Source organism: Papaver somniferum, unplaced genomic scaffold (assembly GCF_003573695.1).
Source record: "Papaver somniferum cultivar HN1 unplaced genomic scaffold, ASM357369v1 unplaced-scaffold_52, whole genome shotgun sequence".
NCBI lineage: Eukaryota > Viridiplantae > Streptophyta > Magnoliopsida > Ranunculales > Papaveraceae > Papaver > Papaver somniferum.
Window position 1 is genome coordinate 1,108,437 of NW_020647860.1, and position 10,201 is coordinate 1,118,637.

Below are 10,201 nucleotides of genomic sequence, written 5' to 3' on the forward strand. Positions count from 1 at the left end.
AATTCATCAGATGATCAATACTTGCTCAGTCCATGAATATTTACTATCAATATTTAACAGTTCATACGGGCAATATTCGATCACCTTAACAATCAACATAATTATACCTTTGTCTCAGCAGACCTGTTCAATTCGTGAGTCTCAGAACATTTGGAAATCACGACTCAACAATACAAGGACTCATCGTCCCATAAAGTCAGCAACTGACTCCACAATCATGAGATGTGAATCATGTCCTATGGGGGGATATTAACTAGGGTTTTGGTCTGGCGTTCTACGGCACGTGTGTTCATATACACGATGCGAATGTGAGCAACTTGTGCAATCAGTTAGAGGAGTTAGCAAAGTAGTGGATGGAAAATTAACCAAGTCTCCGCACGATGAGCAACTGATTTTGACATGATCTCCCACTTCCCCACTCTTTGACTCCAACAACTGTCATACTTCATGGGATCAAGGTGTTTACAATTTTGGAAATATAAATAAGTCTCTGAATCATGATTGAAAGAACAAAACAATCTCTGGTCAAGCAGACAACAAGGGATTAAGAACTCAACGTCAGAGCATATACTCTCAACAGAGCAAATTCAATCAATCATAACTTATCTTATTTCTTCACGCAGAATACACAATACACCTACAATCTTTAATCACCATTGATCTCACACATTTCTCAGCTTCCCTCCTACAGATCGACCCATCCTCTCTTGTGACCGAATTGACTCTGGAACTGCCATTGTCTTGGTCTAGGATGGATTCTTACATATTGATCTCTCGAACTTAAAGCACTTCCTTATTGCAGTGCATCTGTGTGAGGTTGAGCATTTGCTCGGTTCACGGAGTTTCCTCCGCACGGTCACCTCCTCAATTCCGTAAAAACCATAAATCGTTTTCCCCCATCTACAGATTGGCGACCACAGTGGGAGATCATTCTCTCGGTTGCAATCTCAATTCTCATAAAGATGGTCGGTCTTAGATCCAATATAGTTACTCAAAACTCCAGTCAGAGTCTTTCAAATGGTGACGCTTCTCCGTCTCATCCGAATGATTCTGGTAATATTCGTCATCCTTACTTCACTACTCCTTTCTCATCTATCAATGCATTCGATGGAGAAATTCCATCATTAGCCGAACTGGCACGAAGGCAAGATATTTTGGAAAGGAACATAAATCGATTGAAGGGAGCAATCGACAATTTGTTCAATTGCATGGTGGACCTGACAAGAATGTTAGGAGCTCAAGTTGTGGAACGCTCGTCTCTTGACACCACTGACGCTAGCTCTCAAGCCAACAGCTTCACCACTTATGAAAAGTCGGTGGATCAGGAAATCACACATTTGATTGAAAATCTATGTGAGCTCCTGCACTTCTCAATGGATCAACGTACGAACACGTTCGTTGCACTCAACCAAATATCATCAGACGTGCGACTAACTCCGTCATGCCTAGCAGTTGAAGAGACATCCATGATGTTTGAGCATTTGATCAACAACATCACATTCGGAGAAGAAGATCGCATGGAAGATAAAGGGCATAAACGAGCCTTATACGTGACAGGTTTCATCAAAAACTCTGAATTCAAGAGGGATCTCGTTGATACAGGCGCTTCCACAAATATCATTACCATGAAGACTCTCGAAGAAGCCAAATTCCCGCAGAATAAAATTATTCGCCATCCCATCTGATGTGATTTGTAGATAGTGGTAAAAGTGGTTCGATTCTCAGACTTGTGAAGGATATTAATTAGACTTAAATTCTAATATTAAAATAGAAAACTCATTAAAAATTATAGCAAACTCAATCAAAGATGATATCAATACTAAAAGAAACACTGAGGCTAAGATTCCACTATTTTCCAAGTTCAAAGTGATTAAACCAATACTTATATTTATGCAACTTTCTTGTTTAATTTGATTCTAAAATATTGCAACAAGTAGATTTTTAAAAGTAATAATTGTAAATACCAAGTATGAAGCATCAAATGTCTTAAAACTAAGCATACTCCATCAAAATAGATCATAATGACTCAAATAAAAATCATATTCAATAATAGTTCAAGGCAAATAATCATATAATTATTGCAAATAAAAAGATAAAATAGAATATACCACTTTTTATTGGAAGAATAGCTTCCTTTATCTCCTCAGCAATGGGGTTTAGCTCCTCATATTAATCATGATCTCAAAATATGTGTTTGTTGCTCAAAAGATGATTAAAAGAGTGAAAAGTAATAACACAGACTGTTTACAACAGTGTATTGGTGTTGCAAAACAGCTGTTACAATGGAATTGTTGCAGAAAAACTGTTGCTTTGTCGCTGACCCTAGAATATGACTGCCCTGAACAACTTAATGTTCTTCAGCTGTTAAACAACGACACTATTCTGCGACTGTTTACCGTGCTTCAATGTTCTTCGCGTTCTTCTTCTTCAGCAGCAGCAGCAGCAGAAACAGAGTTTGGTAAAGCTCTGATTTCTTCTTCTCTGGCTCTACTTAGGTTCCCAAACTCTACACCTCTTCTATATGACCCAAGACATCTATTTATATCAAAAATACCGATTAAATCTCTCCCAAATCTTCCAAAATCTCTTTCCTTCTCTTCACGGCCAAGTTGCGGCAATTTCTTGTTTTAGGATTTCTACGCGTTTCTGAGCTTTCCTTTTTATTCTAAACTCTTCCTTAGATAGATACAAATCTTTGGGAAGGTTTACAGCGTTTTAATCTCTCTAAAATTCCCTAAAACAGGTCACACACGTGACTTTCCATATTTTCTGTTGTGAGAAAAATCCGTCGATTGAGCCCAGTCTAATCGATTTAAACACCCATATCAGATTCCTAGACCCATAAGGAGTCTATCCTATGAAAATCAGAGGTTTAATCGACCTCAAACTCCTCCAAATCACGATTGCCAAAACTGTTCTTCACTGCACTATTTTCCCGCCAAAACCTGGTTTTTGAATGTTGAAGATGGTTGCCCCTTATCCAGAGTAGGGGTGCGATTAGCAACTGCCTGGAAATGGGATGCCCCTTAGTAATTAGGTTACCCCTTATCCAAAGTGAGAGTCCGAATAGCAAATGTCCTCCGGGTGCTTTCCGACAACTTTTCGAGCCAATTTTTTCCAAAAATTTTTAGCCAAAAATACCTACAAATAAATAAAACACCATAATAAGTACAAAAATGAGCCCTAACAATATATAGAATCGAGACAAATCGGACACAAAAATGTGTCTATCAAATACCCCCAAACCTATTATTTGCTAGTCCTCGAGCAAAAATAAAATAGAAATAAAATCCTAACTCACTGTCGCAGGCATCGTCGATTGCATTTAGCGTATGCAATAAGCCTTTAAACCCCTAGGTGTCCCTAGTGGCGGAGTGTTGTCTCCGGAGGGCTTACCAGAGGTATACCCACAAAACCTTTATACTCCAGACCCTAGCTATCTACACAGAACCTTGGAAGGCACTAAAGAATCTCCTTGGTTGGCATACTTATTGACTACAGGAGGAAGTACCCTGATGCGAAATTCCAATTGTTGTACACGAGTTTGCACTCAAGCATACTAAAATTCATATGAAGTGACAGAGCTCTACTCAGATAGTCGCACTATGGACATCAATATCCGGAGTCAAAACTAATCACATGGATAGATCAAGAAGATGGATATAGAAAAACATAGATGGTTTTGATGTTTACTAGGTGAACGGTGTTTCTCATATCTGTCTGAAGGCCTCCGCCAAAATGAACCTATCCTAATGGACTGAGATACTAGTCTGACTAATATCAACACACTGGCATATACAAGGGAACCAGTGATTGATAATCCTAACTCTAGGTCAACACAACTGGCATATACAAGGGTTCCAGTGGTCGACTTTATTGAATTTATTCCAGTTGGTCTGATGGTCTGGTCTCTTTCTTTTTTTTTTTTTTTTTTTTTTTGTATCTCAATCACTCTAATTCACCCTAGCATTGGTAACAACTTGAATCGTGAGCCCCACCTAATCACTTAGAGAAACATAGTTTAAAAACAAAACAAATAAAAACAGAAGTGAAAAGGACTCAACGAGATATGGTGAAACTATCATGTTATTTCTAACACCTGAGCTCTGTGCTTTTATGAATAGACTCTTTAGATGTTGCCATCTAGTCAGATTGGTTCCTCAACTCCTACAACCAAAATGCTTCCATCCACTTAGATTGGTTAGTGCCATCCTTAATAGGGATAAATTTCTAGGCTCTGGAGTTTATTTATTGCAACGAAAAGGTAACAAAAAGTTCTACCCCACCCCCAAACTTAAATCTAACATTGTCCTCAATGTTTCTAATCAAAGAACAGTACCAAAAAATAAAACATGAGGAAATAGTAAAGAGAGAAGTCGGAAAGATAGTACCTGGGTGAAGTGTAACCAAAAACCTACAAAAATATTATACAACATACAAAATCGCCTCGATGGTCAATCAAGGTAAACAGGGTCCTCCAGAGGGACCTCCTCAACATCACCTGTAGGAAAAGGCTCTAAAAAGGGCTTCAATCGCTGACCGTTAACCTTCGAAGAACTACTACCATCTGGTGTCTCAATCTCAACACGCCATGAGGAAAAACAGTACGGACCACAAAAGGACCGGTCCACCGAGAGCGCAACTTCCCGGGGAATAGATGCAAACGAGTGTCATACAGAAGAACTTTTTGACCTGGAGAAAATGACTTTCGTAAAATATTCCTATCATGCACAAGTTTCATTTTGTTCTTATACTCCTTAGCACTATCGTATGCATCTCTACGAATCTCGTCCAACTCATTGAGCTGGAGCTTTCTTTGAGCTCCTGCCTTGTCAAGTGAAAAGTTTAAGTTCTTAATAGCCCAATAGGCTCGATGCTCTAACTCAACAGGCAGGTGACATGCCTTGCCAAACACTAAACGATAAGGTGACATTCCAATGGGTGTCTTAAACGCAGTACGGTAAGCCCATAAGGCATCAGTAAGCCTCGACGACCAGTCTTTCCTATTTGGATTAACTGTTTTCTCTAGAATACGTTTAATTTCCCTATTGGAAACCTCTACCTGACCACTAGTCTGAGGGTGATATGGGGTTGCTACTTTATGGGTAATACCGTATTGTTTCATTAAAAGAGAAAACGGTCTATTACAAAAGTGTGAACCTCCATCACTAATTATAGCTCGCGGCGTACCAAAACGTGTAAGTATATTCTCTTTCAAAAACTGGACTACGACCCTGTGGTCATTCGTTCTACACGGAACCGCCTCAACCCACTTAGACACATAGTCTACAACGACAAGTATGTAAAGATAACCAAACGAAATAGGAAATGGACCCATAAAATCAATGCCCCACACATCAAAGACCTCAATCACTAAAATAGGGTTCAAAGGCATCATATTTCTACGGGAAATGGTTCCTAACTTCTGGCAACGCTCACAAGAAACACAATGACTATGGGAATCTTTAAACAACGAAGGCCAGTAAAATCCACACTGCAAAATCTTAGCAGCAGTCTTCTTAGCACTAAAATGACCCCCACATGCATGTTCATGACAAAAGGAGATAATACTAGACTGGTCACTCTCAGATACACATCTCCTAATAATCTGGTCCGGACAATACTTAAACAGATAAGGATCGTCCCAAAAGAAATGCTTAACCTCGGCTAAAAACCTAGAACGATCTTGCTTACCCCAATGTTGAGGGGTTCGACCAGTAACAAGATAATTCACTATATTTGCATACCAAGGTGATTGGGAAACAGAGAACAATTGTTCATCAGGAAAGCTATCCCTTATAGGAAGGGAATCACTAGGGGAACTAACAACTAGCCTAGACAAGTGATCTGCTACTACATTTTCTGCACCCTTTTTGTCTCTAATGTCTGGGGAAAATTCCTGTAACAATAGGATCCATCTAATCAATCTAGGTTTGGTATCCTTCTTAGATAAAAGGTATTTCAAAGCAGCATGATCTGTATAGATTATGATCTTAGAACCTAATAGGTAGGACCTAAACTTATCCAAGGCAAACACGATGGCTAAAAGTTCCTTCTCGGTAGTTGTGTAGTTCATTTGGGCATCATTCAGAGTTTTGCTAGCATAATAAATCACATGAAGTAATTTGTTTTCTCGTTGTCCTAAAACGACGCCTATAGCATAATCTGAAGAATCACACATAATCTCAAAGGGTAGGTTCCAGTTAGGTGCCTGGACTATCGGGGCAGTAGTGAGTAAAGTTTTAAGCTTCTCAAAAGCCTCTAAACAAGCATCATCAAAGACAAACTTAACATCTTTTGCAAGCAAATTGCAAAGAGGTCTAGAAATCAAGCTAAAATCCTTAATGAATCGACGGTAAAAACCTGCATGCCCTAGGAATGACCTAATATCTTTTACGGTTTTTGGGACCTGTAAAGTCTTAATAAGGTCAACTTTGGCTTTGTCTACCTCTATACCCTTTGAAGAGACGATGTGCCCTAATACAATTCCTGATTTAACCATGAAATGGCATTTTTCCCAATTAAGCACTAAATTTTTTTCCTTACACCTAGTCAACACTAATGTCAAATGATGCAAGCACTCATCGAAAGATGAACCAAACACTGAAAAATCCATAAAGACCTCTAAGAACCGTTCTACCATATCAGAAAATATGCTCATCATACAACGCTGAAAAGTTGCAGGGGCATTACATAGCCCGAAAGGCATGCGTCTATACGCAAAGGTACCAAAGGGACAGGTAAAAGTGGTTTTCTCTTGGTCTTCTGGGGCAATAACGATCTGATTATAACCGGAGTAGCCATCTAAGAAGCAATAGTGACTATGTCCAGCTAATCGCTCTAGCATTTGGTCGATAAAAGGAAGGGGAAAGTGATCCTTCCTTGTGACCTTGTTCAATTTCCTATAGTCAATACACACACGCCATCCCGTGGTCACTCGGGTTGGGATTAATTCATTATTATCATTCTGGACTACAGTGATACCTGATTTCTTGGGGACAACCTGAACAGGGCTGACCCACTTATTGGGTAAATAATACCCGCATCTAACAACTTAAGCACCTCTTTTCGAACTACCTCTTTCATGTTAGGGTTCAGTCGACGTTGCATCTCCCTAGAAGGTTTGGAGTCTTCCTCTAAATGAATCTGATGCATACACACAGTAGGACTTATACCCTTAATGTCTGCTATAGTCCACCCTAAAGCTTCCTTATTGTCTTGAAGTACATTTACTAGCCTACTTTCCTGATCACTATCCAAATTGGAAGCTACAATCACAGGTAAAGTCTCAGATGGGCCTAAAAACATACTTTAGAGTATCGGGTAGTGGTTTAAGGTCCAACTTTGGGGGCTCTTCTAAAGAAGGAATTAGGGTAGTCTCAGAAACTGGTAACGGTTCGAACCTAGCTTTCCATCTATCAGTGTCTAACACAGGGGTAGAATCTAATAGAGCATTCACCTGTTCAATAGTGCTATCGTCGTCAAAATCTAAACCAAAATGGATAATAGACAACTTTCTAATGGGTCTTCAGACAAGATGTTTGGTAATGACTCCTGAACTAAGGCTTCTATCATGTTCACCTCCTCAACACATGTGTCATCTAGCTCATGAGGTTGCTTACTGACATTAAAAATGTTCATCTCCATAGTCATATTACCAAAAGATAAACTCATCACACCATTTCGACAGTTAATGATCGCATTAGACGTAGCTAAAAATGGGCGACCTAAAATCACAGGTATCTGGTTCTCTGGGTCAGGGACAGGTTGGGTATCTAGGACCACGAAATCCACTGGATAAATAAACTTGTCGACCTCAATAAGAACATCCTCGATAACACCTCGAGGGATTTTAACAGACCTATCAGCTAACTGCAGTGTCATCTGAGTAGGTTTCATTTCACCAAGTCCTAGCTGTAAGTATACATGGAATGGCAGTAAGTTCACACTGGCTCCTAAGTCAAGTAAAGTTTTTCTACCCGGAAGTTACCTATTGTGCAAGCAATGGTAGGAGAACCTGGGTCTTTGTACTTTGGAGTTGTGGTGTTCTGAATGATTGAACTTACGTGACTAGCTAAAAGGCTTTCTTATGGACGCTAAGTTTTCGCTTTCGCGTACACATATCCTTAAGGAACTTGGCATAAGCAGGAATTTCCTAATTGCATCTAATAAGGGAAGGTTTATGGTAACTTGCTTAAAAACCTCCACTATGTCATTAAAGTTCGATTCCTTCTTTGTTGGTACTAATAGCTGAGGAAATGGGGCTCTAGGCCTAAAATCAGACCTTTCAGGAACCGAATTCACATCATTAGAAACTTTATCAGTCTCTTCAGCTACTGGTCCTGAGAGGTGAGATCCTGAGGGGTGAACTACAGTATGTTCACTATCGGGCATGGTTACCTTATTGTCTACAACTCTACCACTTCTAATGGTTCTAACAGCATTCAATTGATTCGATGGTTTTGCACCTAATTCATGAACTCCTCTAGGGTTGGGTTGTGTTTGACTAGGAAACTTACCTTTTTCTCTCAAAGAATCACTTATCAGACCATCCTGGGTTTTTAACTCGGAAATAGCCTGACTATTTTCTTGTCCTATCCTGTTACTAGCTTGTAGACTCTGTTCTACGTATAACTGGAATTTTTCAGTTTGTTGAGTTAACAAGGCGAGAGATTCCTCTAAACTTAGGATTTTCTTATCTGACTGATTCTGAAACTGAGCTAGTCCTGAAGGATTCTTAGTATAGCCAAAACCTGGGGGAGCATTAGAATTACTAAACTGACCTTGACTTTGGCCCTTAGACCACGAAAGGTTCGGATGGTTTCTCCAACCAGGATTATAGGTTTCTGAATATGGTTCAATCTTTTGACGGTTATCAAATCTAGTGTTATTATAAAGTGCATTGGCCTGCTCTTCAATACTCTGGCCTTCCCTTCAATATTCTGGCCTTCCCAAAAAGGCTCCACTCTACCATTAGTCTGGCTCACTTCTAAGGCTTCTAACTTTTTTGCTATAGCAGCAATTTTGGCATCTGATTCATAGCCTCCTTCTACCCTATTAACGTTTCCTCTACTTAAAAGAATTGTTTTCTGGGGTGCCCTACTATTTTCCCATTGCTGGGTTTTTTCGGCGATTTCATTAAAAAATTCCATCGCCGCATCAACAGTTTGGTTTTCAAATGCACCAGTGCATAGAGACTCAACCATGGTCGTTGTGGAATAATCTAAACCCTCACAAAGGATCTGAACTAGCCTAACCTTTTCTAAACCATGATGAGGACACTGGGATAATAAATCATTGAACCTTTCCAAATACCTATATAAAGATTCTCCCTCTTGTTGTGAAAATGTGCATATTTGCGTCCTAATAGACGATGTTTTGTGCCTAGGGAAAAACTTATTGAAAAAGGCAGATGTAAGTTGTTCATATGTCTCAATTGACTCAGAGTCCAAACTATACAGCCACGACTTGGCCTTATCTTTCAGGGAAAATGGGAATAACCTAAGTTTCAAAGCATCATCATCTAAGCCTCTAATTCTTAGAGTACTACAAATTTCCTCAAAATCCCTAACATGGTAATAAGGGTTTTCATTTTATTTCCCTAAAAAGATTGGGAGCATCTGTAAGGTCCCAGGTTTCAGTTCATAAGGTGCCTCCGTTTCTAACTTAATACACGAAGGACGGGTAGTCCTAGTTGGATTCAACAAAGCTTTCAAAGCTGCCATTTCTGGCGCTATCGGAGCAACAGGGATTCTCTCCTCAGTCAAAGAACGTTCAAAACCAGACTCTTCAAAAGCCGAACTTTCTAGATTAAGGTAATCGAGACGCTTCGAACTACTAGGTTTCTCTTTAACAAATCTACCTAGTGCGTCTCTTTTACGTTCAGGCATACAATAGAATTTTCTAAATTGGAAGGGTAAGCAAACACAGATCAAGGCCGACTCAACCAAATCAAACCTATTGATTTCTAGCAAACAAAAAGCATGATGGCTCCACTTAGATTGTTTTTAGACCAGCTTCTAATCCTTCGAACGGGAATTCGTTACAATTTAAGAAAACCCCTCTGGAATCAATCCGAGTTAACGTAAGTTGAATAGAGGCGAGGGAAGCTCGGTGTAGCTTTGATACCCAAGGCCTCACCGGTATTACAAGGCGGCGCAGTCACGCATTCAACTTACAGAAACCGTCAAGAACTTCGAAG

At 39.6% G+C, this 10,201-nt stretch overlaps 1 pseudogene; it reads left to right on the plus strand.

The window, feature by feature from the left end:
• Positions 1-9,264: 9,264 nt before the first annotated feature.
• On the plus strand, positions 9,265-9,364 carry LOC113343053 (annotated as a pseudogene).
• Positions 9,365-10,201: the final 837 nt, after the last annotated feature.